Source organism: Chlorocebus sabaeus, chromosome 23 (genome assembly GCF_047675955.1).
Source record: "Chlorocebus sabaeus isolate Y175 chromosome 23, mChlSab1.0.hap1, whole genome shotgun sequence".
Lineage (NCBI taxonomy): Eukaryota > Metazoa > Chordata > Mammalia > Primates > Cercopithecidae > Chlorocebus > Chlorocebus sabaeus.
The window spans coordinates 54,823,594-54,833,996 of record NC_132926.1 but is presented as its reverse complement, the minus strand read 5'-3'; the positions used below and the strand labels follow the sequence as shown (position 1 = coordinate 54,833,996).

General features: G+C 38.8%; 1 protein-coding gene across 2 annotated transcripts in view; it reads left to right on the top strand.

Annotated features, from left to right (window-relative positions):
• The window catches only part of MEGF10 (multiple EGF like domains 10), a 380,133-nt gene that overhangs the window by 105,405 nt on the left and 264,325 nt on the right, over positions 1-10,403 (top strand). The gene's annotated exons all lie outside the window — the stretch shown is intronic.

Below are 10,403 nucleotides of genomic sequence, written 5' to 3'. Positions count from 1 at the left end.
TATGACATTGATCCCAGTAAATCTTTCAATATTATCACATTTGACTGTTATACATGTTTTTAAGAAAACATTATATATGAAAGCAGATGACTGCCTTGTATCTAAACAGACTTTGGGGTGTAGGAGTTAGAGATCCTCAAATAGCAGTTGTTAGTGGGTTTTCCTCCTCTGAAGAGTATTTCACTCATTAGGTGGTAGGATGTGACCCTAGGCTTGGGCCTGAAAATAGAAAGAAGGAGGTGTGGTGGCGCATGCCCGTAATCCCTATTAGTTGGGAGGGTGAGGCAGGAGAATCACTTGAACCCGGGAGGCGGAGGTCACAGTGAGCCGAGATCATGCCACTGCACTCCAGCCTGGCCAACAGAGGGAGACTCTGTCTAAAAAAAAAAAAGAAATAAATAAAAAAAGAAAGAAGGGGTGGGCAGGTAATTTTGGGACCATGAGGTTCATGACACCAACATTCCAGGATTCCAAGGTGGGACTCCTGATCTGGCGAAGAGGCTGTGGAGCAAATCTAAAGAGCTGCAACTAGAAGCCTAGTAAGGTTGATGTGGAACTTCTTGGCTGAGCTCAGCATTAAGGGATTGGAATTCTGAGGCATGGAACCTGGAAAAACCACTGTAGCCTGGGCAGGGTGTGAATGGGTGGATGCCTCGCCTCAGCTGATCACTTAGGACTATATCTAAGCACCAGGAGAAGCAGTAGGATTGGTGCAGAAGAAGTCACTTCCAAGCTGCTTAGGCTTCAGATGCCTTCAGTGTGACTGTGCATCATAACTCAGTCAGCTTTTGTAATGCTTGCTAAAATCTCCTGCCTTAAGGGAGAACCTTGGCTCCAAAGTAGCAAAACAGTGAGATAGGAACTAGCAGGACTCCCTTCTCAGACTACTGAGCATCCGCGAAGTATTAGATGTATGAAAGGTGTAAGGGGTCTAAGAGATACACTGATTTCCTGTTAATATGGACACTGGGGGCTGGAACACTGCACTGGGGACCCTCCTGGAATGAGGTCGGCTGTTACTCAAGATACAGCCTGTGAAATAAGATGTAATGGTTACACATATTTTACTGATGTTCTCTCTCAATTTCTCTTGACACTAGCAACTCTGGTTACCTGTAATTTAATATTTTTTTGAGCAGCTGAAGATGAGGGGATGGGAGAGAAAGGAGTGCAAACAGGGAAGCTTAGATTTGACATGATTTTTCTATGTCCAAAGCACACCCCTCAAGTTGTCCCTGTTGAACCCAAGCTGGTTTCTACAACTCACAAAGATACATTTTAATCCAATTTGTATATTTCTTCCATGCAAAATTATACTCTTGATAAAAGACAGGAAAGACGAGCCTAATAGCTTAAAGCCGAACATAAAGAACTCTGACCTTAGCTTCTCTGAACAGCAACCAAGAAATAAAATGACAACAACAACAACAAACAAAAACAAGAAAACCCAAATCATAAAACAACACAAAAAAACCCCCATGCAAACAGAAACACTTGATGCATCATCAGATCCACACACCAGGGTGAGCAACACAGTTTCAACAAACAATGATAAGTCTGATAGGAAATGTGGAGCAGGGTGGGCTGCTGGAGCTTTTCTGGAAATGAAAAGAAGCAAATGGCCCAAGCCAGGCCCCACATCTGTGCCTGTTGCTAAATGGCCTGTCTGCTCCATGACAGCTGTTTTCAAGGTCCTGGAAATTGGTTCCCTAGCTTAATCCAAGGTGAATTGGACCCACGGAATCTTTCAGTCACACTCAATTCTGCCATAGTCATATTTGCACAGACGTTGTGTCAGCTGTCCTGATTCCTTGGGCGATGTGGGGCTGGAGCTACGACTGTGACTAATGAAAGACACATTTGTCCTTTGTAGTGAAGGAAAAAGGGCACTACAGAACAGTTCCATGTATTAAATAGAAGGTGTAGGTTGGAAATGAACACACTGATTCCAATAAGATATGGGAGATTATTTAAATTTGATAGCAAGTGATTATAACTTGAAGAAATTCAAATATGAGAGGTTCTAGAGGAGCATTTTTCACTAAAAAAAGGAAATCTCTAAAGTAAGCAAAAGTAATCAGAATGTATCAACTCAAGAGAGAACAAGATATGGCACTTGGAAAGGAAAGGTAATAACTGCAATAATAATGTTCAGACTCTGTTATTTTTTGAGGCTGGTTCAATAAAATATAATGTAACATTAACAATTTCTTGGGAAAAAACCAATCAACTGCTCTTCTCTTTTTATGTATGGCTCTATATTCTGCATGAATTATTCACCTCTGTGCTTACTCCCTTGTACTCGGGCATCCGTGAGGAATTTTGGGATGTTAACGATGAAAGTGAAATTTACAATATTTTATTTAAGAATAAATGTTAATTAAAGCTTTATTTATAAAAGATTATCCACTTGTTTTTAATCTAAACGCCTCCTCAATTTCAGCTATTGATTTCACTCCATTCAAATCTAGGATGAATGTATGTTGTAGTCTAGTGCATTATGCCATCTTTTTCAATTCAAAATACCCTATTCACAGAAGGAGTGATTTTTCTTCACATTTGCTAACCAGTTATCTTTCCACAGGCTTTGAGAGATGGTGATGTATGGGTTATACACTGAGAGCAAAAGTAAGTTTGAGGTTGTGCTTTCTAGGCTTTTCTATTTACTCAAGTTGGGCACCCAAACCTAACTGTAATGTTCAGCATGGGTCTCTTTGGTCCAGGTATCTCTGTATGATAATCTCAAGGGTCTCTTTAACTAAAGGCTTTACAAAGATAATAGAATGATTTGTTGAGAATGATTGAATCCAAACCCTGCAATTAAAACTAGTTCCCAACTTCAGCATGAATGTAGATAACAACCTATGAGCTATCATAAACTGGAATTTGATACCCTTTTTCAGTGTTTCCTCCTCTGTATGAGTGGTTCAGGGAACATATTTCTCTTAGGATATCTGTTCTCCTGGCTTCCCCTTTTTCTTGTCAATAGTCCATGCTCTTCAATGTCCCAGGCTATTTGTGCTGAGATGAGCCCATATTGCTATTTTCAGACATTTCTCTGGCCCTATGTATTTGAGGGCTAAAGTTTGCTTTGAGTATAGCCTTTATGGACTGTTTCTATAGACCTACTTGTGTCTGGAATGCTCTGGAAAATGCGGATGGTCTACTTTCCCTGTGCACTTGGGCACTAACTACGGAATCCATGCAGCCCCTCCACTCCATACTTCTCATCTAAGAACGGTTTTGCATCCACATTCTCTCTTCCAGAGGTTGTGTAGTCCTCTCACTATTGTCTTAGGTGATGTGAAGGATTCTATTCACCTCCTTTTTTGCTGAAAAAATATGTCCCTCGTGGAGTCCAAGTGAAAATGGATTCCTCCACTGAGTGGTACCAAGACAGTTCCTACTCAATGCCATTCATCACTCCCAGGCAACAAAGGCTCAGGAGATGTGCAATTCCCATCTATGCCATGTGCAGGAAACCTACTTAGACACAAGAATGTGTTGCAGGAATTAGGGAGAATTGCTCATACTTCCATAACAAACCAATCTCTCCCTCTCCTTCTCTTTTTAAATTCCTTCCTTCCTTTCTTCCTCCTTCCCTCCCTCCCTCCCCTCCAGATTCCTTCCAATTGCTTTGAAAAGAAGTTTAACTTACCACATACTGAATACAGAAAAATGGCTTCTTCACCTATCTTCCTGCACATTCTCAGTCTTGATTCTGTATCAGATTTATCTTCAATTTTTAGAAATAAGAAGCTTGAGCCATTCTTCCACTGAAACAGAATTTCTGGGAATGACAGTTAAGAAGTCTGTATTTTTAAAAATCTCCACTCTTTAAAAAGTACTCTAACGTGCAGTGTGCAGCCAGATTTGAGAGCCTAGAGACTGAATGTTGACTGCTGTGGCCATGATGTGTTAAATGCTACATTTAAATGCACTGGTTGTATTGGAGTCAGTTTAGTTTAAGTCTCTTTTTCATGGCCTGACTAGAGGGAAAGCATTAAGAAAGTGGTTTGTCATGCCAGACTGCCAAAGTTCAAATCCCGACTCTATCCTTGTGTGTTTTATTGAGCAAGTAATTTAATTTCTCCATGCTTCACTTTATTCATCTATAAAATAAGCATTAAAATAGTACCCATCTCATAGCATCATTGGATGATTAAAGATGATACATGTAAAGCACTAAGAACACGTGCTTGACACATAGTTAATGCTGCTGAAATGTTAACCATCACCATTATATCATCATGAGCAAATCGCAGAGGTCTCCTAGAGTTTGAAAGGGCTTTAGAAGTTCATCTGGTCCTCAGGTAGTTGAATATTATTATGATCTTCATTTTACAGATTGGAAAGCTCAGGTTCCTAAGTATATGCCTTCCCAAGATGATTCAGAATGAAATTAACAATTATAATAACAAAAACAATAACAAGTAGTATCTTTTGAGTGGGTTGCTACATGCCAACCACTGTATTAAGTGTTTGATGTACATTATATCCTCAACTCCGTGGTTTTCAACCTTTATGTGCGCACAAATCACCTGGAGATCTTGTTAAAATGTAGATTCTGATTCCCTAGGTCTTAGATGGGGCTCAAGATTCCACACCTCTAACAAGCTTCCAGATGACGGTCCTGCTGCTAGTCTAGTATCCACCCTTTGAGTAGCAGGGTTTAATCTTAACAACGACCCTATCTGATAGGTACTATTTTTTGTCCAATTATTTTTCTTTATCCAGTATTTGACTTACTTTTGGAACTCCAGTTCAATATCATTGACTCAGGGTCACAGAAGTTTTTCATCAGACATGGGTAGTGACTTCTGGTCTTCTTTTGGTAACATTTGCTTTTCCTTACTATGTTACAACACTATAATTACACAGGCAGCACCCAATGATCCTAAGACATTATATGTAATTGCTGAAGTTTAAACTCTGACAAACAACTCACCATAGGAACTATAGGAGACACAGAAGCATGATGTTAAAATTTGCCACATTTCTTCTTTATCTCGGACATTTAGAAGAGATGATTCTGCTTATGAAGACATGAAAATACTATGGTTATTCAATAGGCGCCTGTTTTTTGAGTGCTGGTGTATAATTAAGCACCTTGCTAGTCATAGATGTCTAGGGAGTACTAGCCAGGCCTAGCCAGGCACCAGTTAGGATAAGTAACTTGAACTACGGTTAGTGGGAGCTCTCACCTGAGTAGTAGGAGGTGTTGGTTGGGGACCAGGTGCTGAGACAGAATGAGGAATGCAATAGATTTATTGCACTGAAGAGTAACATTTGTGAAGAGAAAAGGGGAAAGTAAGGATTGGACGTGAGGCACTGTCAGACCATGCCATTCATCACTCCCAAGCAACAAAGGCTCAGGAGATGTGCAATTTCCATCTACGCCAGGTGCAGGAAACGCGTTTAGACACAAGGATGTGTTGCAGGAGTTAGGGAGAATTGCTCATACTTCCATGACAAACCAACCTCTCCCTCTCCCTCTCCTTCTCTTGTTAAACTCCTTGCTTCCTTTCTTCCTCCTTCCCTCCCCTCCAGATTCCTTTCAATTACTTTTAAAAGAAGTTTAACTTACCACATACTGAATACAGAAAAATGGCTTGTTCACCTATCTTCCTGCACATTCTCAATCTTGATTCTGTATCAGACCATGATACTGACCTGATAAAGTCTCTGCAAGTCCACTGGGGAGCTCTGAGCACAGATTGTTGATTAGAGGAGTCAGCATTAGTGGATGGTTATGCCTGGGGGCCACCCAAAAAGAGTTTGATGTGGGCTCAAAAGCTGAAGCAGGCCTGAATGAGTTAACAGCTGGAACTGTCTGCTAACTCCACTCCTGCGCAACATGTTCTTTCTTGAAGGGGGGCCTGCAACATGGGCCACCACAGAAAACAACCAAGAAAGCTGAAGATCAAACTAAAATATAAGGAACCAAGGATTCTAAGCTCAGTGAAATGGGTTCAACTCAAATAAGGTCAGGATTAAAAAAGATGGGAGGGAGTGTTACAACTCGGGAATGACCTGAACCTTTGGCTTGACACTGGCAAGAATTTAAGACTTTCTTTGATGGGCAAGAGAAGGCACAAGGCATGGAGGGGTCACTGACTTTTAAGGGCCAGGGGTGTGATATACAATTAAAAATATATAAAGCATTCAATAGCTATCTCTGCTCTAAGCAGGGACATGACTTTAAAACTTTGGGGACATATAACATTTGCTGTATGCTCTATTGCTCAGTGGCAGAGGCCAAATGGCATAGATACCACTGTTACATAGACATGTATAGGTCTGGTATGGTGGATAAGGAGGTAGGCCCTGGAATGAGACAACTGATCCAAGTCCTAGTACTATTCCTTTAAGTTCTGTGACCTTAAGAAAGTTATTTATCTCCACAACTTCAGTTTATTATATGTAAAAAAAATAGACAAAAAGACTATGAGTTTTTTTGTTTTTGCTAGTTTATGAATACTACACAGAGTTCTGGGTCTTGGTTACACTTTCAAATAGGGAGAAAGGCAGTGTCAACATGATTTAATTTGATGGGCTCTCAGAAAGCCGCCTTCCTAACTTCCCATATCCATACATCCCTATATTGAAGGGTTTGGAATTTTGAAGTGGGAGGCAGTTGGGGGAAAAGAATGGTAACTTGTATTTATTTGTTTTGAGCAAGGATCTCTTGCTATATCACCCAGGCGGGAGTGCAGTGGCTCTTCTCAGATGTGGTCATAGCACACTACAGCCTTGAACTCCTGTGCTCAAGCGATCCTACCATCTCAGGCTCCCAGGTAACTGGCACTACAGATGTGTGCCACTGCACCCACCATGGAATAGTAACTTTGAGCGTGGGCAATTTCCCAGAAGCATAGGCCTGTGTGGCTACTGCTTGGGTGTGTGTGGCTGATAGTGGAAGGAAGGTGAAAGGAAAGAAGGTCTGTTTGTCCAGAGGGCAGAATCAGAGCTTTAGGTTTCTGGGAAGGGAGAAACAATTGAGAGATGGAGGAAAGTGTCCAGGGAAGAAGAAAAAGACAAATCCAATTTCAGTGAGAGCAAATTTTGAGTAGCAGAATCTGAGAGAGTCCTGGGAAGCTTGTAGAGAAACTAGAAGGAAATCATAGCATGGAAAGCAGAGCAATCATGTCTATGGGATGAACAGAAAGGTTTGAAAACTGCATGATTAGGTCAAAGACAGGAAGTTAACTACTAAAAATGTTATGAGCTGTTTTCCAGAAAACAAGCTTTACTTGATACAGAAAGGGTAAAGGTTAGCTCCAAAGCAGAATTTCTTGTCGACAAAGACTGACATTATAAATCAACAAAGGTGGTTGTGAAATTCACAACCATTGAAGACAGTCCCGGTGTGGCCCTGCATGAAGTTGAGAAAACAAGAAATAACCACTTTTAAAGCCTTTTAGCCCTAGGATTCTTTGATTTATGGAAAAATTTAACATCTTCACTTTTTCTACTTCACCTATCATCTGATGTGCATGCAGCAAAGGTCTGAGTGTGTAGTTTACTGAATAACTAGCCCAGAAACCGACCGGAGCACACACACAGTGAGGTGACTCTGTCACCCATGGAGTCACTAAAATGACATCAATAAATCATCATATATGCCCAAGAGGGCATTATAAATCATTTAGAGTTGCTATTAATATTTTAGACATGTTCATTTTTAGCAGTGTGTTAAATTTTAGTGTTTGCATTCCATTTTAATTTAGCACTTGATAACTGAAAATTGAGGCTGTTAAAAAATGATCTTAGACTTTTTTTTTTTTTTTTTTCTCTAATCATTTAAGGAATTAATAGAATAAGGGAACTGGTCACTGCTAGATTCATTTTCTCTAAAATTGCTGCCTGGCACTTTGGATACTTATTCTTTTGGAGTAGGGACGGTGATAACCATTGGTCTTCCTTGGTAAGGAAGAAACATTTTGATCTCCCTTCCAGGCTGTGAAGCTCTTACTTTATGTGGCACTGTGGTGACTGGTAGGGTAAACAGTTTATCCCAGTTTGTCCAGGGTTTTCCTGGTTTAAACACTCCTAAGAGATGCCTCAGTTCAAGGCCAACTGAAATGGCTGGTTACCCTGGATGGGCCCAAAATCCAGAGTACTGGCTCCTGGAAAAATGGTAAATTTGATCACAGTAGTCTTTAGCACCTTCTTTCTTTCTTTCTGTGACCTGCCTCTTGTATCTACTTTGGGAAAATCCCATAATTTAGTCTATGGGACTGATTTAAGTCATGTGTTTGTCTCTCAACAATCACCGTGGCCAAGAAAGTGGACTACGCTGATTGCCCAAGCCTGAGAAACATATCCAGACTTAGATGTGGGGATGGAATAAAGTCAGTCTTACCCGAATTATCTGCAAATGGCAGGGAGGTGCCTCATCAAAGGAAAATTGAGAGGTCTATTACCAAAAGAAGTAAATGAATGAATTTCATGCAGGAAAAAGCTAGAAATGAACACTTGAAGTAGCTATTTAAATTGAGTTGGTTTGGGGACAAAATGAGAAAATATAAAAGCATTTTATAAACTAAAATGTACTGTGCAATTTTTAAAAAGGCTCTTCTTTTATTAATTGATGTACTACTCTGCTCAGAGTTTAAAAATAAAAGGTTTTGAAAGCCTGCACTCTGATTTGATTAGTGGAACATTCACTATAAACCCATGCAAATAAAACCAGCATAGCCTTACTGGGAAAGTATAGCTGTAGCATATTCTTATTTTCTTTTTTGTTTTTCTTGTTGACCTTAAGGAGGAAAAAATCATAGAGGGAGTGAGGAAAAGAAAGAGAAGCTGGATAGCATTGCATATCAAGAAAAATCTGTGGTCAACTAAACATGCTTTCCCCATTTCAAACATACTGTTTTATTTTGAAAAGTAAATATTGATTTTCTTAATATGAATGATAATTTAACCTGGGTATAATGATTATATAAACATTAATTTTAAGTGATCGCTACTTAACCTAATTCCATTTTTTCCTTTTTGTTTCTTGGAGAGAATATTTATTTTTCCTTCAATATTTCTGCTGTTCAGAAACCTATATACAGTAACTGATGTCAGCAAGATTGTGGAGTAGGAAGCCGTGGACCTGTCTTCCCCTATAAACACATCATTTCAGCAACAACTCATAGACAAATTACCTGTGTGATGGAAATCCTCAGCTTTTCTTTGTCTGGTGAAGACAGTTTTTCCAGGGGTAAACAAGACCTGAGGAAGTTTATCACCACTAGACATGCCTTACAAGAAATGCTAAAGGGAGTTCTAAAGTTGAAATGAAAGGATGCCAAATAGAAGTATGATAGCATAAGAAAGTATGAAACTCATTGGTAGAGGTAAATATATGGACAAATACCAAATACTGCATTACTGTAATGGTGGTGGGAAAATCACTTTTAATTCTAGCACAAAAATTAAAGGCAAAAGTATAAAAAATAAATATAACTAAAAATATGTTAAAATACACAATATAAATAACATAAAATGTGACAACAATAACATAAAATGAGTGCATGTAAGGGGCGGAGAAATTAAAGTATAGAGTTTTGGTACACGATTAAGTTGTTATTGGCTTAAAACAGACTGTTATAAGATATTACATGTAAAAGATATTTTATGTAAGTCCCAAAGTAATCATACACAAAAAATAGAAGTTACCCAAAAGAAGAAAGGAATCAAAGCCTACCACTACCAAAAAAAAAAAAAAAAAAAATGTAAAACATAAAGGAAGGCAGCAAGAAAGGAAAAGACAGGTTAGAAGAACTACAAGGCTAGTAGAAAACAATTAACAAAATTGTGATAGTAAATTCTTTATTAATAATTATTTTAAATGTAAATGAATTAAACTCTCTAATCAAAAGACATAAAATAGCTGAATGGATTAAAAATGAGACCAACTATATGCTGTCTACAAGAAGCTCATTTTAGATTTAAAGACGCACATAGGCTGAAAGTAAGGAGATGGAAAAGGATATTGTATACAAATGGTAACCAAAGGAGAGCAGGGTTGGCAATACTTACATCAGTCAAAATAAACTGTAAGTCAAAACTATTACAAGAGACAAAGGAGGACATTATATAATGATAAAATATTCAATCCACCAGGAATAAATACGTTTGCACCTAGCATCAGAACACCTAAATATATGTGGCAAACATTGTCAGAACTGAAGGGAGAAGCAGACAACAATACAATAATTGTAAAAGACTTCATTACCCAATTTTCAATAATAGAACATCCAGGCAGACTATCAATAAGGAAATGGAGGACATGAACAACATTATGGGCCAAATGGATCTGATAGACATATATAGAACATTCCACCCAACAAAAGAACCTATTCTTCTGAAGAGTACATAGAACATTCTCCAGAATAGCTTATATGTCA